The 27500-nt window shown below is 39.3% G+C and overlaps 1 protein-coding gene across 1 annotated transcript in view; it reads left to right on the top strand.

Annotated features, from left to right (window-relative positions):
- Window positions 1-4314: 4314 nt before the first annotated feature.
- Window positions 4315-27500, top strand: part of kbtbd11 (kelch repeat and BTB (POZ) domain containing 11) — a 31767-nt gene continuing 8581 nt past the window's right edge. Inside the window, exon 1 of the mRNA XM_004914487.4 lies at window positions 4315-4875. The gene's annotated coding sequence lies outside the window, so the exon portion shown is untranslated. The remainder of the gene's footprint in view (window positions 4876-27500) is intronic.

The raw sequence follows: 27500 nt of genomic DNA, 5'->3' as shown, positions 1-27500 counted from the left end.
TTGCAGTTATTGCTGCTAAGGGTGGCCCAACCAGTTATTAGGTTCAGGGGGCAATTACTTTTTCACACAGGGCCATGTAGGTTTGGATTTTTTTTCTCCCTAAATAATAAAAACCCTCATTTAAAAACTGCATTTTGTGTTTACTTGTGTTATCTTTGACTAATAGTTAAATGTGTTTGATGATCAGAAACATTTTGTGTGACAAACATGCAAAAGAATAAGAAATCAGGAAGGGGGCAAATAGTTTTTCACACCACTGTATATATAAATTATATTTTTTTATGCATAGGACATGTCATTTTTAACACCTTTTAACAGCTTTTAACAGCTAGAGCAGGATTCTTACAGCAGCAATCCAAATAACAGAACTCCACCTAAAATACATTCATTTAGCAGTTATTGGGTACAGAACACAATTGGGGCTTATTTATCAACACTGGGCAAATTTGCCTGTGGGCAGTAACCCATGGCAACTAATCAAGTTGTTGCATTATTTGTTCTACCTGCAGCTGCAGCCAGTCACTGACTTGTTGATATTGGTTACTGCCCAAGGGCAAATTGGCCCAATGCTGATAAATGAGCCCCATTATTCAAGTTTTTACAAGCTTGACAAAGAGCCCTAAAGCCTTGATATGCTGTGTTCTGTGCCCAAAAACTGCTAAACAAAGGTGTTTAGTTGGAGTGCTGTCATTTAGATTATTCCTTTATTTACATTATACAGCAATGGCATGCAGCACTTTACAGAGCCTGACATTGCCTTTTTCTGCCCTAATAGATCTTACATTCTAAGGTCCCGGAAGACAATAAATATGCCTTTATATTTTTTCAGCACCGGACTTGTATTGAAGGTGCCCAGAGGCCGCCCTCATTATCCACCCCTCCACCCAACCTGATTGCACATGCACATTGATTTATCGCACCTACGGAGCACTGGGGACAGGACGTGATGCGCATCGTGTCCTGTCCCCAGTGCTACGCATGCAAGGAATGTGTATGTGCGGCTGGGCAGCATGTCACCCCTAAGGTTGTAGCCACAAATCTGGGCCTGTCTTTTTCAGTGGGGAAGAGGGCTGACAGTGGCATAGGGTGATTGTGCTCAGGCCGGTATTCAATTTAGAACCGCAGCAATACAAGGCAGCAGTGCTAACCACTTAAAGGAGACATATTGGATAAATGGAAAAAAACTAATTTTGTAGACAATTATGAATAATGAATCCTATCTGTAAAAATGGCCCCTTTATTGGAGCTCCCCTATAGATCCTATCAGTTCGTGTTTGTGTTTCAAATGAAGGGTGGGTGTGTCCTAACGGTCCCTGCCAGAAGCACAGTAAGAGGGAAGTAGTCAAACACAGCCTTGCAATCACACAAGCAAACACACGCTTCAGTTCCCCATCAGGTCAGCCTAGCTGCTGATGGGCAGGACTAGCAGGGTTTTGGTGGAAGTTCTCAATAAATCAGCTCGAAACACAACTTTTTTAAAGCACAATCCTTCTATATTTAGAGGAGTATAATTCACTGGTACATTCTTAATTTTTATATGATATGTCTCCTTTAACCACCGTTATCCACTTTTGTAATTACAAACATACCAGTATAGCTAATGCTTAAAAGGTTAGTCTGAATGAAGGACAAAGTAAAGAAACAATGTTCGGATGGCAGTTCTGACATGCACGAAGAAACCTCAAGGCTAAAGTCACACCATGTTGATACTCCACAGATGGAAAATATGCCTAAAACTGATCTTGACACATTCCATAGGCTCTGAATGGAGCATGTTGGGCCTAAAAACATCAGATGGTCTCCACTATGGGAGGTGATTTTCTCTGCTAGTGGAGACTCCACTTGGTATAAAATAATCCAAAGAAAGCTGTGCGTAAGGAAATTTCCTCAATTGTCAAACTGAAACTCTGATGAGTAGGCCTATGGCCATCACTCCCCTAATATAATGTAAGACTATGGCTCTGCAAGCTGCTCAGTTTGAATTAAAAATATGGACTTTACCCAGAGATTCTAACATAGGAAGGGTCTCTACACTGTAATTCATGTGTGGGGTAAATATGCGTTACATGCCTTTCTAGCAAAGAAAAAAATAAATATCTAATTAGAATATAAGAAACAGTTAAATATACTAGATCAATGAAATATGCTGCTATTTTGGGATTATTAAAGGAATTATCTACCTGCAATGATACATTGCCTATTGGGAGGTTTTTGTCTTCCTTTGGAACATATGTTTAGTGTTTTTTAAAAGGCTGAGGTTGAATTACTTTGTGTCCTTTTCAGTGAAGCTTCCAATGTTAATATGTAGCTATGCAAGAAATTATCAGATCATGGGTCATTGTGAATGGTTTTAATCCAATAAGATTTTTTATGCTCAGTTACTACTTTCTTGCAACTATCTTTTCTAGTTTGTTGACTGAAACTGTTCCACTAAGACTAAAATGCCCCTCAGGGGAGATACAACAATAAGCACAAGGCAAGTGAACACCATTTTATATTAAATGCATTAAACTAAAATTCCAGGTGTCATTGCATATTACTGGCGATACTGTTTTATTTGATGAGGAATTTGGCATGTTAGAGTTCCAGCAGAGGATAGCGCTATATGACATACATATGGTTCTAAAGATAGAGTGGCAGAGGGAGAAAGCCCAGGAGCAAGCTACTGTATGGCATGAGAAACAACACTGCAATCTGTAGGGGTCTGTGAGCCTAGACAATGTCACTACTGTGACCAATGCAATTAAAAGGTTGGGGATAGTAATAAGAAGCACTTGGCACAAAACAACTCATTGCGAAACATGTCCCTGAACCTCATAAAGTTTAATCTGTTCCAAATTGCTCTCCTCGCTCCATTAAGCCCTAAAGTCACAGAGATTTGTCTCTTCACTTCTCTTAGGGGCACATTTACTTACTCACGAACGGGCCGAATGCGTCCGATTGCGGTTTTTTCGTAATGATCGGTATTTGGCGATTTTTCGGAAAATTGACGCGACTTTTTCGTTGCCATTCCGAATGTTGCGCAAAATCTGGCGATTTTTTCGTAGCGTTACTACTTGTGCGAAAAGTCACGACTTTTTCGTAGCCTTCGCGCCGAGTACGAAAGATTTGGATTCATTCAAGCTTCAGTATGGTGACTTTTCTTGGGCCAGGTTGGAGCTGCAGGGTGCCATTGAGCCCTATGGGAGACTTCCAAAATCATGCTAAGTCTGAAAGTTTCGCCGCTTACGAGCGCTCAATACGAAAAAGTCGCGACAAGATACGAGCGCATCGTAATGGCTACGAAAAACTCACGTTTTTTTGCGCAAATCGTATTGGTAACGAAAAAGTCGCGACAATTTCCGAAAAGTTGTAAAGTCGCCGAAAAAAATCGCAAAAAATACGAAAAAGTCGCAAAATGTTCGTTTTCCAATCGGAATTTTTTCAATTCGGATTCGGATTCGTGGGTTAGTAATTGTGCCCCTTAGTGTGGAAATTGTTTTTTTTCTCCATAATTTTTCCAGCATTATCTATATTGTGCTGTTAAGTCCCTGGCCGTTTAACAATTCATGCAACACATAAAAACTATAGATACTCATGTAGATAATATAGGAGATTTGCTGGTAGACCAAGGCCACCAAGATGATTGTACATTTTGATCTACAAGTGTATCAGTTTGCTAGTCACAAAAGCACCTTGCATCAAGGGCTCAGGTATAGAGTAGGTGACAGGTAAAGACCCCAGTGGAAACCTGATCCTCCCTCAATGATTCTACAACATAACTGATGGCCCCGCCCACTTACTTTTTCTTCCATTTACAAAATTGCAATTGGGCATTATAATAACCACACTAATTTGCCAAGCTGAGATCACTTCTTGAATTGCCTATTTTAAGGTATTCAGTACTTTGTAAAACTGGTAAATACTATATTAATAGTATTGGTTGCCCATAATGTAGCCCATGTATGACAGAAAATGGAGTTGACCTAAATCGGAAGCAAACTTGCAACTTGCCAAAATGACCATTAGCCCCTATGCTTGCCTAACTAGTAACAACTAATTAGATACATAGCTCTTTAATAAAGATGAGAGCTGAGCTTTAATGGTTGACGATGGTCAGACAATTTTAATGAGCTTTAGAAAAGTGGCACCTTCAGGCCTGGCACTAAACATTAGGAGCGTCCTTAGGAGGGTGGGTACTAGGGTTAGTTCCAACCTAGTATCGGGGAGGAATAGAACAGAAAGTGGTTCCTAATCGGCCACTGAATAGGAAGAAGACTTCCCCTCCCTCTCCCACCAGTTCAGCCCGCAGCTCCAGTGAGAAGGGAAAGGAATAGTTAGAGAGAAAGGGGCGTGTGCACCTGCCCGCTGCTTCCCAGCTCCCCCTGCCTTTTCTACCCACTTACCCCTCCCCTAGCTGTATCAGTGTGTAGCAACTTACCGCTGCCCAGTGTCACATACTGTTCCACACAAGCCGCTTGCCTAGCTGGCACCCCGGCACTGCCGAGCATACAGAAGTGTCTATGCCACGCAGTATGTGCCGGCCCGCCATTCCCCTCCCTCAGAGTGTGAGAGACAGGAGCCCCCCGGCGCCCCTTGCTATCGCACTGAAGCCGGAGACAAAGAGCGGCTGACGAGGCTTGTCATGGGCAGGAGGCTGCTCTAATCCCCAGGGCAGCCGTGCACTCGTACTATTCTGTCATACAGCTCCTTACATCTCCACCAGGGGCTGCCTGATTTGCTGCTGCCTTACTGACAACATGGATCTGCTCTAACCCTGGGGGAGATGCCTTCGCAGCCCCGGATTTTCCCTGCGTTTCTCCTGATGTGCAGCTGTGGAACGTGTATGTTTGTGGGAACCTCCATACTGCACCCTTTACAGCCACTATCTCCCAGGTAATATAGCATCATTGTATCCCCCCAGTGTTTGTGTAAAGCATATCCAGGCATATCCGCTGTGTTGCTAATAATTGTAGTTTAATAGCTGAAAGAAGACGCATGCTGTCTATTGATAATACATTGCATCTGTTTGTATGCATTTTTGGTTGAGTAAATGATAGCTGATAATTTAAACAGGACCATCTTGCAGTCACCCCTTGTGTATGATATCAGCCCCCTTCCCTATGATGTCATCATACTAGTGACCATGTTGAACTTTATATTGTGAGTAAAACCATGTGCTGCCAATGATATAACTGTGTATTACATCACTGCCTACTATGGGGAATTGCATAGACTCATGTTTATTTGTCAAAGTGGATTTGGAGTCATAATGATTTTGCTGAGTAGAATCACTGAGGACATTGCTGGGTGCAACTTCCATCTTTCCTTTTCTCCCTGCTGCTGGAAATCTGTGCAAGGCATATGTGCCTTTATATAATAGGGCAGGATGGTATAAGGCACAACAAGAAATGTTAATTCTGTTGCTTTAGTACAAAGGGGATTAGGTTTCCCAACATGTTATAGGCACAAAATGTGCTTTAGCAGCATGCAGACTGGTCCAGCTCAGGGAGGCGTGCTCCTTCCCTCATCATGCTGAATATTGCTGTTATTACTGGAGCCATTGCACACTGCCTGGGCTGCTGTCCTTTCTCATATATAAACTGCACATGTTGCTGGATAGTCATAGATATATCATTAAAATCACATATGTGTATGTTTGTTTTTCACTAATAATTCCAATATTTCCATCTTTTACTCATGTTGTGACATGGCAATAAGTATGGAACGTGAAGCCACCATACATGTTGCAGGCGTGCTAGTGTACAGACTGCAGGCACTTTGGCTTGGTTATGAGCTTCATATTTGATAGCGGTGCATCTAGTGAGGCACAATGATAGGACATGAAGGATTTGGAAGATAAACAATCCCCCATTACAGAAAAGGATAAAGTTCTCAGGGAACCTTATGGTTTCCAGGTTTAATAAATCTTCCAAGGAATGAATATACACTTGGTGGGTTTTCCAGGAACAGGACAGCACAGAGAATGGCTGTAATGCAAATTTACTTGGGAGAAGCAATTATTTCCATGGTAATGGGATGCCGCCTTGTAAAGTGACAGGGACTCTTCTCCTGTTGCTGTCATGCCTTCAAGCTGGGGGTGGGTTGCCATGGCAACCACATAGTGTTGGCTGAAAGTATAAAAAAAATTAAGGGAACTCAGAGACACAAACCTCACATAACAGACTGTTGGGGGGGGGGGGTAGAGTATAATACAATTTACTTCTCAATACCTGGAACATTAGAACTGAAAAAGGGCTGACTTTGTACCAAACTCTCAGCATTAGACTTGTTTTTAAATGTTCTGTTTACAGCAGTGCTCTTGGTCACGCTCCTCCAATCAATTTCCTATCCCCGCTATTGGCTTTTTATCTCCCAAACCACATCCTCTATATCTCCAGTAACCTCTGAAACAGCAGGGACTGCTTTAGGAAAGGCTAAATATAAGTTAAATTATTCTTAATTATTTCCTGACAGAACCAAATTAGCTTATCATACGACTTTTTAGAAGAGGTCAAAGATTAAGATAAAGCACATGAAAAACACCAAATATTTAATGTACTGCTATTTTACATTTTATGCAAGTGCTGTGAGGTTTTCTGCTGCAACATTTATTCAGTTTTCATGAAATAACATATGCTACATATTATTTTACAGATAGGCTTTCTTCTCTCTCTTTCACTAATTCAATTAATCTAGTGAATGGCTCAAAGTAGAGCAGTCACATAAGGAATTCAGTTTCACTGTTACTAACAGGACCCCATTACAAAAAGGGGGACCTTTGTTTGAGGTAACAGCTCCTACCCTCCAGCTTTCAGTCCTTTCTACATTTCCAGGAAAGTTGAGGGGCATCCCATAAGAGACAAACCTTTTGGCTCCTAAGGAGAGATGCTGTGCCAAAAGACCCCTTTAATAGCATACATCTATTAACATATTTAAAATAGTAAAAAAAGAAAATGAGAGCAAAGTGCAAAAATGCTCAGAACAATTGGAGCAAGTTTAACTTCCTTATTTGAGTTTATTACCCTTTTAAAGGGGAGTTACCACTTTGAGACTTGAGATTGTGTGGTCTGTTTCAGGCTTTGTACATTGCTTAGATTCCTTGTGCCTTTGCATTGACTGGGATATTTGCTGGGGTGAACAGCTAACTATTCTTTTAAGTACAATTATTACACATTTACCTTGGATGTAATCATGTACAGGTATGGGATCCCTTATCCGGAAACCTATTATCCAGAAAGCTCCGAATTACGGAAAGACCATCTCCCATAATCTATATTTTAATCAAATAATTCAGAATTTTAAAACTGATTTTCTTTTTCTCTGTAGTAATAAAACAGTACCTTATAATTGATCCCAACTAAGATATAAATAATCCTTATTGGATGCAAAACAATCCTATTGAGTTTAATTAATGTTTGATTTTTTAGTAGGCTTAAGGTGTGGAGATCCAAATTACTGAAAGACCCCTTATCCAGAATTCCCTTGGTCCCGAGCATTCTGGATAACGGGTCCTATACCTGTACTATAAAATGCACAAACTCACATCTTAAATCCGGGCCAGGCTGAAAACTAAAATAGTCTGGCATTTAAAATACACAGAGGCCCAGGTGAGCAATGTACCTACGCGTGACATCACTTCCGCTCGCACATTGTTAAGGCACCCTCAACCCCCACCTCTGCTGATGCATTTAATAGGAATCCTGCAGCAGGGGAAGGGTTTTTTTCCCTCCCTGAAAGTTTTATTTACCATAGAGGCATCCCAGGCCCATCCTCTAATGCAGTCCCTCAAGTACCTATATCTGGGTCCTCAGCCTTTTTCACCCATGAGCTACATTCAAATGTAAAGAGAGTTGGGGAGCAAGACAAGCATGAAAAATGTTCCTGGGGTGCCAAATATGGGCTGTGATTGGCTATATGGTAGCTCCTATGTGGACCGCCAGCCTACAGAAGGTTTAGTTTGTCACTACACCTGTTTTTTAAGAAACCATATGTGCCTCCAAGCCAGCAATCTAAAAATAAGTACCTGCTTTGAGGCCACTGTGAGCAACATCCAAGGGGTTGGGGAGCAACATGTTGCTCACAAGCCACTGGTTGGGGATCACTGACCTATATGGTAAATATGCCTGGAATCATTGCGTTGGCCTGGGTGCAGACCCTCACATCAGAGTTGGGTACGGTAAACACGTGAGTATGTATTTTTGCACCAAAATCTGTTGTGTGTGCCTGCACCAGGGCCAATGCATTGGTTCCAGGTGCAGACAAGAATAAGCCTCATGTAGCATTAGCCATAAGGAATTTCAGCAGCCACTCAAGGAGATGCCATGACAGATCTTTATTTCAAACAGCTGTAGGACACACTTTAGTCTTATGCACACAAGCAATTAATCAGGCTGAAATACAATGACACAATTCTAGGAATATAAACCCACCAATGCAGCCCATTCATTCACCAAAAAGAATACATGGGGATAGTAAAAATATAGCAGATAAAAAGGGAGCACTGGTTTGGGGAATACTTAGTAACTGAATCACCTAATATATTGAAATACCTCAGTGAATGGGTTTTTTCTGTCCTTTAATTCAGAGCTCCTAAAAGGCAGATTGTTTGATACATGTGTGAGCCTAAGGTGGACCCCACATCAGTAATATCTGTAAACCCCTGTCATAATGGTATATGTAACTGCAAACAAAATAGTTTTCCATTTGAAATGTAAATAAAGCAAATAATGAACAAGAACAAGAAGGGAAGGAAGTGGCAGTGGGTTGGGCAGTAGGGCAGTGCAGTCAAAAATATTACAGAATTCCATGAGTTACAGTGCTTATTTCTACTCACAGTCATCACATTCCCCATTACATCTCTATAAAGTAACGTCTTCAGCCAACCCTACTTTCGTGTTAGTAAAAAAAAAAAAAAAGCCCAATGTCTTGCTTCATCCATCACTTTAGTAGAGCACAAGGTAGGTTCTTGTCTCTGTTTCACACTAGGGGCCTGTTTGTATAGCAGTATAATATGCAACTGTTCACTTCAGCCTATGAACTGCTTTCTGATTTTGATGCTTTCTGAAAATTTAAAAGGAACTTCTGTCTCAGCAGATCAGGATCAGCAGTAAGTGAGTGAAATGCGCACTGCACTTTCACCTTAAACACGCAATACTCTGCAGGGCCACGTTGCAGTCTAGCATTTGTTTACATTTATGTCAGTCAAACATATATAAAAAAACACTTCTCCTCTGTGGTTAACTTAATTTCATATAAACATGTAACCAGTCACTGGGGAGCTGACAGGGTGGTGCGCTACATATAGGTGTCCATAACACATACATACATACACACATACATACATACATACATACATACATACACATACATTCATAATCTTTGCTTTTTCCCAGTTGCAACAAGCTTAGTGCTGTTTATAATTTTGTTGTTTCCTTTGTTTTCCATTGTTTTTGAAGCAAGAGTAAATTAGGGCTCTGGCACACGGGGAGATTAGTCGCCCGCGACAAATCTCCCTTGTCACGGGCGACTAATCTCCCCGAACTACCATCCCACCGCCGAAAATGTAAGTCGCCGGTGGGATGGCACACGCTGCGCAGGCGATTTCGGCAAATCCCCGAGTCAAGGGCTTCTTACTGTGCACTGGAGACTGAACTTTTTTTCCTGAGCATAGTAATTACAGGATAAGGGTACCGCCTTTAATAACAGTTGTGGGGTCATAATCTAGGAGCATTCCTGTAGACCCCAGAATAGGAAAGAACGGCCAAAGGATGCCTTAGTGTTGGCTTCATGACAACATTTTGTGGAACTTGATATGTGGCTCTCTTGAGACTCCAAAGAAGAACCCATATACTTCTGTATGAAGGTGACATTTTAATCTTATCTGCTGCTCCCAGGTGAAACCGGGAAGAAATGGTGCATGCCAGGCCTCAGATGCAAAATAGGCCCTGGCATTTCAAGTAAACAGAGGCCCAAACGGCCCTCACCAGCCCAATAAACAGTGCCTGTCTATGGCATCTCCCAGCAGAAATCCACAGATTGCCAATCCATGACTGGTGCATGCACCCTGTTGTTTTAAGAGTTGATTTAGACAGTTCCCCTGATTGGACTCCCTACTAAGAACCTCATTAGCCATTTCTGTTACTTGCTTACCTGGCTGAAATTGACCTGCAGCAAAATCTGTGAAACACCTTTCTCTATGGTCATCCTGAGATAGACAAGCCTTTTAAGCAATGCATCTGGTACAGCACATATTATAGTGGGAACAACTGAGTGATGAAAGTATCCACAGACTGAAAATGTGTTGTTAAAATGTTATGGGATTATTTTCCTTTAGGTACACATACACATAAGGATGTCTGGGCATAAGAGCCATAAGTAATTAATAGCTGTTGCTGGGTAGTTACACCCTCAGCACTTAATGATTAGTAGGTAACATATAGTCTTATTTTGCTGATCAAAGAGTTTAAATTGAGTTTTAGATGATGGGCTGTTAACAGATTCATCCTAGGTAACATTTGCCAGACTCTCCTGTATATATCCCCTGCATTTGTATGTACTGACTTATTTGTGGTGCCTCTTAAGAACTGAGCAAAATGTGAATCTATTTAAATTAATTCTTAGATTTCAGAGACTCTTAGGTAGTCAGGAGTATTAACAGGTGGTGACATGCTTTACTTGCACAAATGTTATTAAAACCTGGGATATCCAACACATAGCCCTCAAGATATAGTTCAATCACATCCCCTTTAGAATCTCCAGTATTAGATTTACCTTTACCTGGAACCATGCAGGTTTCACATTACTAATGTAAGCAAATACAAATCATATATATACTTTTTGTCACTAGAGGCAATGTCAAAAATTTAAAGCACCCTGTTTTTTTTTTGCATTCTGTATGTTTAACTATGAGCTGCAACATGAGCTTGCTGCTAGATCAGGGGTCTCAAACTCGCGGCCCGCGGGCCATTTGCGGCCCTCGGTACAATATTTTGTGGCCCGCACCAACGCCTTCTCAAAAGCAATGAATGGATCGCGATTTTTATTGCGATTCAAGGGATAATGCAAGGCACGGCGGGAGCTGCTGATTGCGGAAATGACGTTATGCCATCATAACAGTTATTATGGGAAGACGTTCTGTGTGCACAATTAGCTGCTAAGGATAATGCCGTGCCTTGCATTATCCCTTGAAAGCCAATTTTTTGTGAAATCCCTTATGCGGCCCAGCCTCATCCTGACTTTGCCTCCTGTGGCCCCCAGGTAAATTGAGTTTGAGCCCCCTGTGCTAGATGCTTAGGAGCATCAGAGCCCTGTACATGCTGCTGTACTATGGCAGGCATTAAAGAGGGCTGCCAGCAAGGTGCAGATTGTAGATCACCAATTCAAGCTTTGAATGGAACATAGGTGTTAGGTGCTGCTGGGGTTTGATCCCAGTACCTCCTGGTTGTTGGCTGCTCTTCCTAACCATTGAACCAGGAGAGCAGCTGGCAAGAGTTCTTTGCTTATATGTTGTTCCACTCACCTGTATCCTGTGACATCACCCCAGCAGCCTTATTGGTTAGATGGAGTCAGCCAATCTGGGCTGACTCTATTTAAACCAAGCAATCCTCACACACCTTGCCTGAACATTAGTCAAACATTAAGCATTGTGGCTTGCCCCTAGCTTGTGTTCCCTGTTCTGGCTCCTGACTTCGCTCCTTGCCTTTGCTCCTTCGCTCCTTGCTTCGCCCGTTCCATCCCACTCCGTCCTGTCAGTCCCTGCCCACTTTGTCCTGTCAGTGTCCGCCTGCTCCGTCCTGTCCTGTAACAGCCCCTGCCTTAAGGACTCACTTTCTCATCTCCTGTCTAGTGCCCTCTACCTATTCCCTTACAGAACCCTTCCACTTGAAATAGTAGGAAAAGCATTGCACAAAAAATCTAGATGTTTCAAAAACTACAATAGAAAATCAAGACTAAATGCAAATAGTTTAAAATTATGATTTCTACTGCTTCTGCAACTTAATTATAAGGTATTTCTTAGGGAATAGGCTGCAACTTTATGGATATCTCTGCATTCCCCTTTGCATTTACTTCTGTTCTTAAAGGAACAGTAACACCAAAAAATGAAAGAGCTTTAAAGTAATAAAAATATAATGCACTGTTGCCCTGCACTGGTAAAATTGGTGTGTTTGCTACAGTAACACTACTATAATTTATATAATAAGCTGCTGTGTAGCCACGGGGGCAGCCATTCAAGCTGGAAAAAAGGAGAAAAGGCACAGGTTACATAGCAGATAACAGATAAGTTCTGTAGAATACAATAGTGTTTTATCTGTTATCTGCTATGTGCCTGTGCCTTTTCTCCTTTGAATGGCTGCCTCCATGGCTACATAGCAGCTTATTTATATAAATTATAGTAGACTTTCTGAAGTAAACACACAACTTTTACCAGTGCAGGGCAGCAGCACATTATATTTTAGTTACTTTTATACACTTTCATTTTTTGGTGTTACTGTTCCTTTAAGACTTATTTCAAAAGCATTGGAACAGTTTTGTCCACACAAACACTTCCTTGTCCATTTAGGTACCTCACTTTAGACCTTTACCCAGTTCATTAGCAGGCTCTTTTTCGATGAATAAGATATGAAAGATATGATTGTTTAAAATTAATTTCTCCCTCTTCAATATATACTGGAATATAGAGTTTAATACTATCTATCTACCTACCATTACTTCTTAAATATGGAGATGGAATGAATGCACGACAAACTAGGTGCATTGTGAGGTCCATACAGCATACCTAGCGCACTGTGTATTGGAAAGCAATGGATTAGTGCATATTGTAGATCAAAGCATATTGAAGAATTTACAGCTCTATAGAGAAGAAAAGTCAATTTTATTTAAAGGAAAGAACCAATCAACAAAGCACACAATATGTTGATTTTGTAGCAGCTGGTGGGTAAATGTGATGATGTTTATATTCACAGATATGTTCTTCAAGTGAAGTTGTTTTATGAAAGGCAGTTTAGAAGTGTTGGAGACAAACAGGGGTTGCGCTGCTATAACTGTTATATAGCTGTACAAAATGAAGATTAATAATGACACTGTAATTTACTTTATTTAAAGATCTAAGGACTTAAAAAGACTAAAGTGTATGATGTTATATGATCAGTTTTTTTGTGTTAAGGAACTTCTGTTATCTCCCTAGGCAAATAAACTAGGATGATATAAGGACTAATGTTCCCCTGTTGTAAAATATAAGGATATTAGAACTCACTTAAGACTTCCATGACCATAACAGGTCTAATATTCTTACAACAAAAGAGTGCATTAAAAGACATTTAAGTGACTTGTGCAATTATAACTAAACCCTAAAAATTAATATGGCTAAAAACGTGAAGTCACTGAATAAAATCTGATCTGTTGTTGGCCAGTTTTTCTAACCTTGGACCACAGTTATATAGTAAAAACCACTGTGCAAAGTTTGGGGCCCCTGGTTTTAATAGTGTCTAAATGACAGCAATTCAATTTCCCCACTGAAAGTCAACGAGTGACATCTGATTGGCGGTTGGTGGCTCCACCCCTTTTTTTCTAACCCGGAACTACAGTTACCCAGTGACTAACTCTGCAATGTTTAGGGACCCTAAGATTAATAGTTAAAGAACCATTAAAAGTCAATAGGTAAATTGTGATTGGTGGTGGGTGTGCCCACTTTTTCTAGCCTTGAGTCGAAGTCACCCAATGACAAACAGTGGGCACCCTGGCATAAATAGTGTGAGAATTATAGCATTTTAAATTTAAACCAATAAAATTCAATGGATGAAACTTGATTGGCTGTTAGTGGCCCAACCCACTTTTCCTATTTTTGAACTGCAAAGTTTGGGGACCTTAGTATTACTATTTAAAGAATGGCAGCAGTAAAAATTTACCCACTGAAAACAATAAAAGAAATGTGATTGGCTTTTGGCAGCCCCACCCACTTTTTCTAACCTTGAGTACAAAGTCACCCAGTGACTGACTGTGCAAAGTTTGGGAACCCTGGCATCAAACCAATAAAATTCAATAGGTGAAATCTGATTGGCTGTTGGTGGCTCCGCCCACTTTTCAAAACTAAAACTGCATTCACCTATTAACCAACTGTGAAAAGTTTTTGTTAATTCTGTGAGAATGGCAGCAGGTTGAATTTCCCCATTGAAAGTTAATAGGTAAAATCCGATTGGTGGCCCCGCCCACTTTTTCTAACCTTGAACCACAGTTACCTGGTGCCTAACTCTGCAAAGTTTGGGGACCCTGGTGTTATTACTGTGAGAATGGCATCAGTTTGGATTTCCACCAAGTCAATAGGTAAAATCTGACTGGCTGTTAACAGCTCCGCCCGCCTCCAACAATCATCATATTTTCATTCAGGCTGACCCCATGACTATGTGATTCAAGTTTGGGGAGTTTAGCCTTTAAAGCTCTAAGACTGGCAGCAGTTCCCCCATAAAAGTCAATGGGTGAAATTTGATTGGCAGTTGTTGGCCCCTCCCACTTTGGGGGTCATCCAACAAATGTCGCTGTTTCATTTGAAGTGACCCCATTATTATGTTATTCAAGTTTGGGGGCTGTAGTTTCAAAGCTGGGTGTTCGGAGAGGCGCCACAAAAAGACAGGGGGGCGCAATTACAAACAACCTGCTCCGCTATAGGGTGAAGAAGTGTGGAGAGTTTGGGTGTTGTACCCCTAAAACTGTAGGAGGAGTAGCGTTTAGAAAATGGGGGGCGCTAAGAATAATAATAAGAAAAAGCGAAAGAATAAGCTGAAGTCGAAGAACAGTATGTTAGATTTTTCAACCCAACATAATTAAGGAGAAATAAAGCCTAACTTAAGAAGTAAGGCAAAAATGTTTGCTGTACCAGCCCAAGCCAACCACAGCCCTTTAGCAGGGAAGATCTGTGCCTACTAATATGCCCCAGTAGCTCTGTGCTGCTGTCAGTTACTGAACTTAGGGGGCGACTCACAATATACTGTATATATAGAATATAAATGTCACAATATAAGGCTGACTAGTCATTAATATAATTACTACATGGCAGCTCATAAACCAGTGCCATTAGCATCAGAATTTAATCATTAGTCCTGTAGCATCAACTTATATGACGTTTGAAGTCCTGGATTAGTGCTGCTATTAAGATGCTGAAACTTGAGGCTGGTGCAGTAAGTACAGTACATAAAATATAGAAATTTTAGCCATATTAATTTTTAGGGTTTAGTTGTCCTTTTTTAAAAAAAAAATCTTAAAGCAATGTAACACAAGCCAGCAGACTGACAGACCTGTATTGCTGGAGAAGACTGACCTTTGCAACACTGTTCAAAAAGTAACAACCAGGAGTTCAGCAAATGCTCCATTCAATAACAATTACATTTGCAAAAAACTTTTAAAGCACTAAACATTTTCAATGAATTCAGAATGGAAAGTTGCATGGAATTGGGTTTTCTTTTATTAGGCAAAAAAATATTGTTGGGGTTGACATGTGCTTTAATTATAAGGTCAACTGCTTTTTAAACAAGATGGTATTTCTTAGGGAATAGGCTGCACCTTAATGGATACCTCCACATTCCCCTGCTTCTTTATTTACTTCTGTTCTTAAGACTTATTTCGGTAGAACTGGAACAGTTCCCTCCATACAAACACTTCCTTGTCTAATTAGGTACTTCAAATTGCTTGTTTGTTTTTATTCTTGTGAATACTCCAATGAAATCCTTTGTTGCTGTCATTTACTGTCACTTTAGCTCATTGCCCAGTTCATTAGCAGGCTCTTTACAATGAATAAGAAATGAAAGAAGCATGATTTGTTGTCTGAAGATATTTATTGCAGGCAGCAAAATATCCCGTGTGCCATTACCCTTGCAGATATACAGTAGATATACACTATAGATAGAGTTGTTTAACCACTTGACTCATATCATGAAGTAACAGCTTTGTTCACAGCTTCTATACACACTAGCAGCTAAGGCTCATGAGCCGCGCCTGCTCTCTTGGGCAAGACTGAGTGATATCAGTGCAGCAGTTAACAAAAAATGACTTAACCACACAGAAAACAGAGGATAAAATAGCGAGTGTCAAACATTGCAGGCAAACACCCTTTTTATTTACAAGAGGCATAACCTGTGACAGAACTAATTTCACTGTATATTGAGCAAACATATTAAATTACGATAAGGGATGTTTGACTTTTGCCTCAACTGGAAGGACTGAACTTTGTATTACTTATGCAGCAGTTGTTCTGTATAATAGTCAAACATAATTCTTCTTTATATACTTTAAAGTGTAAGTTCACCCTAACATCAGCTTTTTTTAACTGATGTCTTTGAAGGTTTTCATGGTATACTGTATCTAGTGGAGAAAGTAACTAAAACAACTGGATTTGTGGCTGCCAGTGCTGACAGCATTTCACAGTGCTATATTTGTTAGTAGTGGGGGGGAAGAAACATAAGCATCCCCTCGCCCCCCTACCTGTTCCCCTTTACTTGCACCAGCCCATGACTAAGTGCCCCTAGGGCATGAAATGCATAGGGTTTATGGAGATGCTTCATGTTTTCATGATAAAATATAAAAATCTTTTTTACTTTTAAACTTTGTGACCCCTGTGGAGATCCTTGAGTGCCTATATGCCCATAGTGGTTGCTGCTTTCGCTTTATGCACCCCATGCTGAGGGTCTGGGGCTGGTGCACCTGGACCACCACTTCCACTTTGTGAGTGTCTTTTCACTATTGGTCATTTTGTGCCTTCAGTTTTGGTTCTGCATTTTCTCCCTTACTTACACGTCATTCAGATCAGTTAGGGAACAGGGGCAGATGCAGGCAGAAATTATGCCCTGTACCTACCTGATGTTTTAGGACAGGACTGGCCTGCATCCACTGACACTGCACTTTGCATCTGATAACCTGATATTTTATCCAGTACAGTGTGCAGAGTGTAGCCAAGATTTTGCCATTTGCCCCTCAATTAGCACTAAGCCCTATACTCTGTTCAAGATTATCTAACAGCACATACCACTTAAAATATACATTTTAATGAAAATGGTTTATTTGGCTGAAGAAGGGTTTTACATCTGAGCGGTTTTATGTGATATATTTTTCTAGAGACCTACATCAGGGGTATAGTTTTCCTATAAAATTTCCAGTGTACACAAGTCTTATTTATAGCTCTGTGTTATTGAGTTTAGCATAACTGTTGCTTTCTGTGTTTGCTAACTTACTGTATATGCACAGTTACATTGTTGTATGTTTTCATGACTGCATTTTAATCTGAACATTGTGTTAAATATATCAAATTGGAGGCATCAGCTATAGTTTTTGCTCACAACACCGAGGGTTTTAGATGTGACACTGTAACATAATAATTGTCTAAATCCTTTCTCCCTGTATGTGATACTTATCAGAGAATAAGGATTTGGACAGATGATAGTGCTCAGCACCGCTGCTGAAAAGCACTGATCACTACAATTGAATAAGCCAGAATGGCATTCGGTTGTTCAAAGCAGTTTGACTAGTTGAAACACAGGTATCAGTGGATTGTATGAGGGATTGGACTGACCCACCAGAAGAAAACCTGATGGGCCTTGGTCCTGTTGGACCCCACTACCCCATGCATATGGGTGGGTGGTGTAATGTGGTGCAGGGTGGAGATGGATTGTTGTTGGCTAATCACTGGTGGCCACAGAGTTGAGCAGTGGTGCTGGAAATAATGCAGTTGCTGCACTGGCTGCAGAAAAGCCAGACCTAGGGGCCGATTCATTAAAACGCGAGTTCGAATCGCGAATGGGAAAAATTCGGATTGGATACGATAATTTCTGATGATCGCAAATATCATGAATATGCTTACGGAAAAATCATATTAGTCACGATAATATCGTATTGGTGATCCGAAAGTCACGAAATTTTCATATCCGAATGATCGTAAAATGCAGGAAAACCTTTCCGACTTTGGTCCTTCTGTGCATGATTTTGGAAGCCTCCCATAGGAATCAATGGCACACTGCAGCTCCAACATGGATCAAGGAAAGTCACGATACTGAAGCTTGAATGAATCCGAAATTTCGTACTCGTTGCGACAATATGACATATTGTCGCGTTTTTTTTTACGCACAGTACGAAAAAGTTGCGTTAAATAACGAAAAAATCAGCGAAAATACGCGAGGTACAATAAAGTCACAGAAAACACGAACGGTCCGATCGAACGAACAATCGGGCTGTTCGTGGATTGATAAATCTCCCCCCTAGTTAGAAGCTGAATGTGATTTACTAAGAAATTTTGTATTTTACTACGTGAATGGACAATCGGCCAGGAATCGCATCGAACAGTCCAACAGCAGACCTTCAGGGTAAGAAAAATGAGAGACCCTGGGTCAGTCCTTTCCCAAGCCAGGCAAACAGAGCTGTTCGTTCTTTATTGTAATATGCCCTGATAAGCACATTGCAAAAATATATGGTCCTAAGCAAACAGTGTCCTGTATTTTATATTTTGTTCAGCAGCTCTCTTGTTTGAAGTTGCTGAATCTTAGAGAATACTCTGTTATTTATATAAAAAAAAGACCTGCTGCACAGTGTCTCAGAATATCATGGTGTAGGTTTTTTTACCTTCTGCACCTTTGCAGTATTCATTTCATTAAACACAGTTACTTTCTTGAAAATCCACACTACAAGGCTTTATAAACTTATTAATTTGGCGATGGCACAAGCGGCTGCCTCTCCCCTCAGATTGGGTGGTCAGGGGGTTAGGAACATGCATCAAATAAAACAAATAGACTAACCAAAAAATGTCTAAATCTCTATAAGTGGTGTATATTTCATTATATATGGCCATTTGCCCTTTACTAAATGGAAATTTTCACCCTGTTTATAAGCATAAAGCCCTATATATATCTGGTATACCTTTCCTTTAAATGAAAGGCTAAGATTGCAAGAAAAATGTTTGTAAAAACAAGTCAAGTTTATATTAGTCAGTGATGCTTAAAGGTCTCGCAGAACATTGCAGGTATAACACATGTTTAAACCATAGCCTTTCTGAAAACCAAGCGCGAGAATATATTGTTTGCATTTTTTTTCTTTGAATTGCAACACATTATGGTGTGCTCTGTGGCATGCCACTTACAAAGAATGTACTATTTCCCAACGCGAGGATCTGTAATTTGATAATACTTTCTGCTTGCAGGGCTCTGGTAATGTAAACCAGTTATTTCTGAATGATATAAGCACCACTTAAACATTTACATTTCATTCCTGGACAGAAAACTCCACTGACAAAGTACTGGCACTAAACAGCAGCCGGCATTAACCACTGCTAGTACTAATGGTGATATCAGGTTTGAACGAAAGACAAATATATGTTGATAAAAATAAGGGTGTAACATACACGTTGCTGTTATATAAAACCCATATAATGGGACCATACAGAGGTATTAAGGCCCTCCACCATTTTTTTTTAAGTACAAATTCTACAGTGAAAAATTGTCTGTGATATTTTACTTCTAAGCACTCAAACTTAACATTAGTTTTATGTAGCACTGATTTGATTAATATTAGGGTAAAAAAAGAACCAGGAATGAAGATAGAAATATAGATAATTAAAGCATCGGAACAGAAGTAATAGGGGTAAAAGTGCTTTCTCAGGGGGGACTCAGACAGTCATACACTCAGACTTTGCTTTCCATAGAAATGTATTATAATTTTTAGTGGCTGGAGTTGGGGTAGGGTTGCCATCAGTAGTTTACTTGGCCAACTGGTAAATATTACTTTTTATGCTAGTGTTATTCAATGGGAGGCCACAGAAAGGAAGTCTGGTATCTTTTTACAGAAGTGTTGGCAATCATAGTTGGAGATGATGTACTGTAGCTGAGCATGCCATCCGTTTGTCCCTGGGAAAATGAAAGAGCTGCATGGGACAGATCTGTTGCATGACCAGAAGTCAGCAGGGCATACTCAGGTTCCATTATCCCCCCTTGTATCCTTTCACAACCATTCCTTCTTCACAAAGCCCAATCCCTCCTGATGAAAAGCAGCCCAGTATGTTGCTACTGTAGTGTAGGTATAAAGTTTGGAGAGTGCTAGAATTTGTCACACATATTGCTTTGAACTTTAGTCACAAAGCTCTTTCTTGGATTTACCTAAACAAAAAAAGTACCTCTAAGGTGAAAAGTAGCATAGTATAAAAAGTCATTTTTTCATCTATCATTTCCAGCTTCACTCACATATCCCCCTGTTTTTACCTAACCCTTGTCTCTGTCCCTTTCTGTCTGTGTTTTTAGTGTGTCTTACACTTCCTCTCCTTTTACCTCTCTGCTTAGCTGTATATACTTTTTCCGTTTAAACTTGTCACTGAGTGCAACCTTGCCTACATACCACAAATCACATGCCTTTTAATTACACCTTGCTCCCTACTTTTCAGTTTGTTTATTGAATTTAATCTAATTACCTTCCATTCACAAAGCACCAACATGTTATGCAGTGCTGTAGAACTTGTTCATCATTAGTATTAGTCCTTGCTACAACATGGATTTATCTCTATGATAAGTTGGCATGCAATAATAGTTTGCCATCATTAGCAATTAAAGAAACATTTACTTTACATTTTTTTACTAAATGCTGTGGGCACAGCACAATGGCAAGAAGTTGTATAACTCAGTGTTCAGTTGCTGTCAAGAATGTGCTCATTCCCTGAATGTGGTTGCGTTGTTATTTATAGACTCCCCCGAACCCTGGTGGGTTGCTTTTGACACCCTTTGCCTACAAAATAAGATTCTTTGTGATCTGAACAGCACAAACATATTTCCAGCCTAAAATTTCCTTTATAGATGCTAAATTAATAAAACAAAGTGAAAACAACAAAAATGTAGTAACTTAGTTTTAAACAGTGTCTGTATCTTTATTCCTTTAAATGTTCCCTTTATTGGTTTATCAAATAAAAATGGTGAATATATAAGTATTATTCTCTTGCGTTATATCTAATTTCTGTGGAGGTGTAAAGGTGGCTATACACTGAGACTTTGCGAGGTTGCCAAACAAGCAGTCATTTCCCCAATATGTCATCAGATTGGTGTTTGAGTGTAACTATTCCAAAACCCTTCCATGTTGATTGATAGGAAGGATAACAATTCTACCAGCACACTATTTTATCCCCAAAGGATAAAAATCCTTCCTGACAACAAAAATCCTTGATTTTATTTCATAGTGGTAATTATATGTGCCTTTTTGTTAGAACGGGATCCAAGACCACCAAATGAAATTCAGATGTGAGACCACAGACTCCCAGACTGGCCCCAAGGGGATCAGAGCAACCAACTGGCCAGCACTTAGCGGCATTCATTTGGAACAGTCATACAATATCTTCTGTGTTTTGTGTCACTTAGGGTAAAAGCTCCTTTTATAATTAATCTGGGGCTCCTGATATTTTTGTATGCACATGAAGTGTAACCCTCACATTCCCTTGCACCAATTCTCTTGTAGAATTCAATATAAGTTTTAACTAGATCCCTGCTTGCCTTGTTTGCAGAGGGGGTAGCTTTGCTGAGAGTTTTGCTTGGGGAAGTTAGAAAGAGATGGTTATATGTTAACCCAGAAGGTCTAGCAAGGTATCATCAACACTGTGAAATATATAGTAGTCCCACGCAATTAACAGTTATTTGGTGCATATGAACAAACCACTAAACATCACTTCATTTCATACTACACAGTACTTTATGGTATCCATCATACATCACACAAATATAGCCGGTGATTCAGGTCCTTTAGACCGATTCGGTAGGTTACCTGCTCATATGTATGGTCACCCACCCACCTACATGACCGATATCTGGCCTAAAATTTGTCAGATCTCAATTGGGCAGGTTTGATTTTTTTGTCGGATCGGGGACTGAGTTGGCTCGTTGATTCGTTCCTCAGTCCTACAGCCCATATACCTAAGGCCAAATGATTGAACAAGCCCAATATCGCTCACCTTAGGTGACCTTAACATGTATGACCACCTTTAAAGCTATTAGTCTTGGTGTTGGGTGTGGTCACTCTGCACAGCCAATGAGGCCATTAGGTGGGTGTCCGATCAGAACAAGGTATGGAGACACAAACGTCTAATAATAATATAATATACTATTTATCTGTTTCTCTCTCAAATTTCACAACTTCAAATTCTTATTAATTAATAATTAAAGCTAGCTACATTACTGACCTATTTTCCTTCAGAAAAGTATCAATTTTAGCTGTAGTTTCCCTTTTAAAGTGGTGGGAAGAAAGACTTCTGACTAAGGAAATGTAACAAAGAACATTGTAGGAATGTTTTCTTTCTACTTGTCTCCTGTATAAAACAGCATTATTTTTCTACAGTGCTATTGAAAATACATGCGGCACTTTTTGCTTTAAATGTAGCGTTATTTCCCAGCATTAAGTAAGTAATGCTATGGTTAAGGTAACTTTTAACACGACTTCAGGCAATATAGTGATGTGTAGCAGCACAAGCAGAGAAATGTCCATATATAATTTACTACATACTATAATTTTTACTTATGCAGTTTAGTTGCGCTTTAAACCAGGGTTAATATTTAGTGCCTAATCTATTTGCAGAAGTATGATGTGTAAAATTTCTCTAACAGCAAAAGCAGAAAGCATAGGTTGCACATTATATACTATATACATTGTTCAAAGGAAAGTGGCGCATAAGGTAAAAGGAAATGTCATAATCTTTCTTTTGCAGTATAATACATTCTTGTTAGCTGCAACAAATTCTCGAGTTGCTTTACCATTAAAATCTATGGGAACCATGGGCAATTCAGGAAAACTTTTCTTGGATGTTCTCACACTCAAGAACATGACATGACACATGACAAATAATAAATACCCAAGACAAAAAAGTGGACAAATGCTCAATACCATTTATCAAGGATGAGACTTGTTGAGAAAAAAATGAGAATACATTTTCAGCTTTGATCAGTTGGTACAGTATCAGTACTTTTTTCTTCTTTACATTTACAGTACAATGTACAGTACCATTCATGCCATTCCAAGTGCTCCCCTAAATAAAAAATGTTCAAAAAAATTCCTGTAGAAAACTTCTTCTTTAAAACTAGTTGAATAACCATGACAACAACAATTAAATGAAAATCCAGACCAGATTGACTAGTTGAGTAATTAAAGGAACAGTAACACCAAAAAATAAAAATGTTTTTAAGTAATCATAATACAATGCAATGTTGCCCTGCACTGGTAAAATTTGCACATTTGCTTCAGAAACACTTCTATAGTTTATATAAAAAGCTGCTGTGTAGCCATGGGGGCAGCCATTCAAGCTGGAAAAAGGAGAAAAGGCACAGGTTACGTAGCAGATAACAGATAAAACACCATTGTATTGTACAGAACTTATCTGTTATCTGCTATGTAACCTGTGCCTTTTCTCTTTTAAATGGCTGCCCCCATGGCTACACAGCAGCTTATTTATATAAACTATAGTAATGTTTCTAAAGCAAATACACCTGTTGCACCAGTGCAGGGCAACAGTACATTATACTGTAGTTCCTTTTATACACTTTGATTTTTTGGTGTTACTGTTCCTTTAAGGGAACACAGCGCAGGAATAATATTGTTTGTACTGATGCGTCAGAAGAGAATTAAATGAGCAGACTGCATTGATTTAATAAAGCAATATTGATTATACAGTAAAGCACAAACAGAATCAGTTAATACAGATTGCCAGGTGTTCACAAATGTCTATACTCACAGGTACAATCACCTGATTTTTTTCCTTTATCACTAATCATTTTTTATGCTGATCAGTCAGTCTTTCTTAGGTATTGTGGTTTGTTCAGTCTCTATGCCGTTTCTTCCATTAGCTTTAAGATTTGGATTTTGCTATTCTGCCAATATTAATGCTATGAGAATTGTTATGACTGCAGGATGACTGATACATAAAAGAACACAAAATAAAAGGACATGCATACAAATTGTGACGTGGTGCAGTCTGTATGAAACCAGTACAAATTATTGCATATTATGTATTTTTTCAGTTATTGGAGAATTCAGTAAAATACAGTCTGCTAAATTGTTAACAGTTTCCCAGTATCAAGATGTTTATGGTAAAAAGTGTCAACGTGACACTACTGGTATTTAAAACATGCAGTTTGTCCTACACAAACTTGTCTGATTAAAATGCTGGATTCTTGTGATGCATTTATTTGGATGAATTGTGCCACATTTCCCTTGTTGTTGTAATTCCCAAAGTTATATATTGCTGTTCTATATTTCCAGGCACCTGCAATATAGCATCAGGGTAAAAGCATCTTGGGAATTTTAGTCCAGGAACATCTGGGAATCTATGGGGCACATTTACTAACCCACGAATCCGAATTGGAAAAATTCCGATTGGAAAACGAACATTTTGCGACTTTTTTGTATTTTTTGCGATTTTTTCGGCGCCTTTACGACTTTTTTCGGAAATTGTCGCGACTTTTTTGTTACCAATACGATTTGCATGAAAAAACGCGAGTTTTTAGTAGCCATTACGATTCGCTCGTATCTTGTCGCGATTTTTTCGTATTGATCGCTCGTAAGCGGCGGGCGAAACTTTCAGACTTAACATGATTTTGGAAGCCTCCCATAGGACTCAATGGCACCCTGCAGCTCCAACCTGGCCCAAGAAAAGTCACCATATTGAAACTTGAATGAATCCAAATCTTTCGTACTCGGCGCGAAGGCTAGTAACGCTACGAAAAAATTGCCAGATTTTGCGCAACATTCGGAATGGCAACGAAAAAGTCGCGTCAATTTTCCGAAAAATCGCCAAATACCGATCATTACGAAAAAAACGCAATCGGACGCATTCGGCCAGTTCGTGAGTAAGTAAATGTGCCCCTATGTGTAACAAACCAGATCTTTGGGTCTGTATGTTAAAAATGCCAATTTAATTTTGCAATTATTATTAGGGTTACAGGTTTCCTTTTAATATTTTAGAAAAAATCCAGATATAGAATCTATTATCTAGAATGCTTGGGACCTTGGGGTTTTGCAGATAAGGGATCTTTCTGTAATTTGGATCTCCATAACGTAAGGCTGCTAAAAAATCACGTAAACCCAACTGTACTGTTTTGCTTCCAATAAGAGTTAATCATATCTTAGTTTGGATGAATTATTAGTACTGTTTTATTATTATAGAGGAAAAAGGAACCCATTTTTAAAAAATACAAATTATTTAATGGGAGATGGCCTTCCCATTATTTAGAGCTTTATAGATAATGGATTTCTGGATAACAGAAATCTTGTGTTGTATTAGTGCTAGTCTAAAGCTTATTGCTGCTGTAGATGTACTAGGTACAGCTTTACAACACAGCTTTCTATCTAGGGCACAGAGTACGGAAAAATGTCAGATTCCAACTATTCAGCCACAATGTACTGTAGGTGGACAATAGACAGAGAACTCTCTGTTTCCAGTGAATGTGCTTGAAAAGCTGACTGGATTCCAATGAAGAATCACCAGGCATCCTGGTTAGAACATTAAAATTAGTACCAGTCTTGCATTTTAGTTGAAGTTGTCTCAAGGCCAAGTTAAAATTAAATAAATATTGCATTTATTAACAGTGGGGAAACAGAGAAGTCCTTTAATTTGAATTAATATAAATAACTGATGTTTCCCAGATTTTTTTTCTAAATCTGTAACAAGAAGAAATGTTATTAATAGTTTTTCCAAACACATTTTAATTTGCAGGGAACACAATGCTGAGGGTAGAGGTAAAGGGTATATGAGGTGTGAAGAAATTACAAGGCTTTTTCTAATTCTACATTGCTAATTGACTTGTGCATCAAACTGTATCAGATCAGGCCCATAGTTAAAGTTACCTCATATGAAATATTTAAAACAAATTGACAGCCTTTTATAACTCGTCAGCTGTGTTTATATGGTATGCTTTGATGCTTTGCAGTGGGGTGCATTGGCATTAGGTACAAAAAAACTCATGCATGATGTTTTAATACTTAACACTCCTGTGTTTTGTATCTAGCTTTTGTGCATATGATTGTGCTTGTCTGTTTTTCCCAGTGGCTTTACAACAAGGTACCTACTCTTTGTCACCCTGTGATTTACTTTTGCCACCATCATGAGATCTACCTTAATAAAAGTAGTGTCACGTCTATCATTTGGTGCGATAGGGACAGTTGTTAAGCTTAGAAACTATGTGATAAGGAAGAGGTGAGGGGGGTCAAGGCAGTGATAGTTAAAGGGGCTTTTATCACCTGGGGGTATAGTTCTCCTTTTAGCTCCTTTTTCTAAATTACAGAGGAATATACTGTACCTATACTGTACCTACCCTATGTGTGACCTTGAGAGCAAATAAGGCACATTCTGTGTGTTACTGGTTAAGTGCCAGCTTTTCTTTCCTTCATTGCTCCTTTGAGATTGAATTATACTCTTTATCCTATTTATAAAGTTAACACACTGTTTTATTGTGTAATAATTCTGGGGAATTACATGAAGCAGTGCAGATTACAAATGTATCAGAATTCTAGGAAGCATTGCAAAATGCAAATATCTTTGAAAAAAAGTAAGCTAAAGAAACTAAGTATATCAGAAAATACTGTAGGGTCAAATGTGAATGCAAATTACAAATAGGTATTATTCTTTCCTTAAGTCATGAGCAGTTATTTGAATGAAATGTGAAATTTTGTTCCCAAGTAATAAGCAACTACCGTATATACTCCAGTATAAACCGATCCGAATATAAGCCGAGGTACCTAATTTTACCTAAGAAAACTGGAAAAACGTATTGACTTGAGTATAAGCCTAGGGTGGGAAGTGCAACTGCTAAATTTCAATAATCAAAATAAATACCAATAAAGTGACATTAAATGAGGCATCAATGGGGTATGTTTTTAAATATTTATTTAAAAGAAAAACAGTAAACTAGCTCTGTAAGTGGCGAAGAGGGTCAACAAAAACAATATGGTATCAACAATGATACCTTAAGAGTACTACCCCCTTACCTCAATCAGCAACCAAGCAAAAACACAAAGAGTTTAAATCCTTCAAAACTATGGTTTATACAGAATATAAAGTGCAAAGTCTAGTGCGGAATGGGAAAGGTGAGGATGGTAGATGAAGATGAATTTGGGAGTGAGCCAGGGCACTGGAGGGTCTGGTTGTGGGTAGCCTAATTTGCACACAAAGGACAGAGGGTGCTAGTCTGGAGGGACCCATGGCACCTGACTCGAGTATAAGCCGAGGGAGACTTTTTCAGCACATTTTGGGTGCTGAAAAACTAGGCTTATACAGTAATCAAATTTAACATCAGAGAAAATGGTATTCAAAATGAATGCAGATTGCTTTGCCCATATCAAAGCAGAATGCCACAAGCTCATTATATTTATACAGGTCATGGAACTCAGATGATGCTTTGACTATCCTTTTATGGTCAACATTCTCAATTTTAAAGAAACTGTTCTACTCAGTATTATATTGTTGCAATGTTTCAGTACAGTACTTGTACACCCTCCTCGGATGTCTCAGGAAGCAAGGGCATCACATATAT

This window comes from Xenopus tropicalis, chromosome 5 (assembly GCF_000004195.4).
Source record: "Xenopus tropicalis strain Nigerian chromosome 5, UCB_Xtro_10.0, whole genome shotgun sequence".
Lineage (NCBI taxonomy): Eukaryota > Metazoa > Chordata > Amphibia > Anura > Pipidae > Xenopus > Xenopus tropicalis.
The sequence above is the reverse complement of the archived record's forward strand: the minus strand, read 5'-3'. Positions and strand labels throughout refer to the sequence as shown.